Source organism: Bison bison, unplaced genomic scaffold (assembly GCF_000754665.1).
Source record: "Bison bison bison isolate TAMUID 2011002044 unplaced genomic scaffold, Bison_UMD1.0 scf7180017858189, whole genome shotgun sequence".
In the NCBI taxonomy this organism is placed as follows: Eukaryota; Metazoa; Chordata; class Mammalia; order Artiodactyla; family Bovidae; genus Bison; species Bison bison.
Window position 1 is genome coordinate 7298 of NW_011488762.1, and position 1848 is coordinate 9145.

Genomic DNA, 1848 nt, shown 5'->3' on the forward strand with positions numbered 1-1848 from the left:
GGTTCCCTCTGCTGATGTCTAGTGGTTTTATTTCTGTCCTTCTAAGGCAGAATACATGGGCCTCAAGCCCTATCCCTCTCCATGTTTGACTTGGGGGTTGAATGTTGTGTGTGGTGTTTTTTTTGTTTGTTTGTTTATTTTGTTCTGAAATTAAAGTATTAAAAATAAAGAAGATGCAGGTTTTTTACACAGTTTAAAAAAAAGTTGATTGGATTAAATTCTGATTTTTTTTAAAAAAAGATTTTAACAACCTCTCCCCCCAAAAAAGGATGCTCTGATTAAAAGCTAGAAAACAAAGACTTGGAAAGTGAGAATTCGTCAGCATCTCAACAACCATCCAAGAGTAAGGAACTCTGAACAGCCAAAATGGGCATCCACCCTACTCAACAAAGACATAATCTTTTTGGTCAGCTCAGCTGTTAGGTTTCCTATTGTGAATTTACTTTGCATTTATGCACTAGTCTCTGTGAGAATGACTAGCAGAAGCCAACCCCTCCCCACAACTCCCACCCCACCAAAGTTGGTTAGCTTCAGTCATTCTAACACAATCAGTTTTCTGGACCTGCAATGTTGAGGTCTCAGTGTATAGGTTCCTGAGGTTCTCGCCATCCTACTGAATCCTGGCCTGGGTGGCCAGCTATCTTTCCTTGATGACATCTCCATCTCCTCTGTCAAAATGTAGCAGTGGCCTGAATTGGGTGAACTCATTTCAGGTACCTGTGGAAAGGTGGAGCCTTTTTTCCAAAAGATATAAGAATATCATGAAAATAGACACTTGATGAACTCGTCAAGTATCAGTCAGTTGCAAGTGAAGTAACCCCAACTCAGATTAGCTTAGGTAACAAAGAGAAACTCAGAATGGCTTAAAAACTTAAATATAAGATGTGATACCATAAAACTCCTAGAAGAAAACAGGTAAAACATTCTGACATAAATCATAACAGTATTTTCTTAAATCAGGCTCCCAAGGCAAAAGAAATAAAAAATAATAATAAAGAAATGGGGCCTATTCAAATGTATAAGCTTTTCTACCACAAAGGAAATGATAAACCCAATGAAAACACAACCTACAGAATGGGAGGAAATATTTGCAAACTATGAGACAGACAAAGGCTTAATAAACTAAATATACAAACAGCTCATACAGCTCAATACCAAAGGAAAAAAAACAACAGCAACCCAATCAAAAAGGAGTAGAAGACCTAAATAGATATTTCTCCAAAGAAGACAATCCAACTCCTGGGCATATATCTGGAGAAAACCATGGTTGGAAAAGACACGTGCACCTCAATGTTCATAGCAGCACTATTTACAATAGCCACAACATGGAAACAGCCTAAATGTCCATCAACAGATGAACCGATAAAGATGCCGTGCATATATACAATGGAATATTACTCAACCATAAAAAGAATGAAATATTGCAGCAACGTAGATAGACCTAGAGATGATCATACTAAGTGAAGTAAGTCAGAAAGAGGAAGACAAACACCATATGATCTCACTTATATATTGAAGCTAAAAATAATACAAATGAATCTATATACAAAACAGAAAGAGGCTCACAAACAGAAAATAAATTTATGATTAGGGGAGGGAGGTTAGAGGGGAAAGGGAGGGATAAAGTAGGAGTTTGGGATTAACAGATATACACTGCTATATACTAATTAGATAAACAACAAAGACCTACCATATAGCACAGGGAACTATATTCAATATATCTTATAATAACCTATAATGGAAAAGAATCTGCAGAAGAATATGTGTGTGTGTATATCTGAATCACTTTGCTGTATGCCTGAAATGAACACAACATTGTAAATCAACTATACTTCAATTAAAAAATAG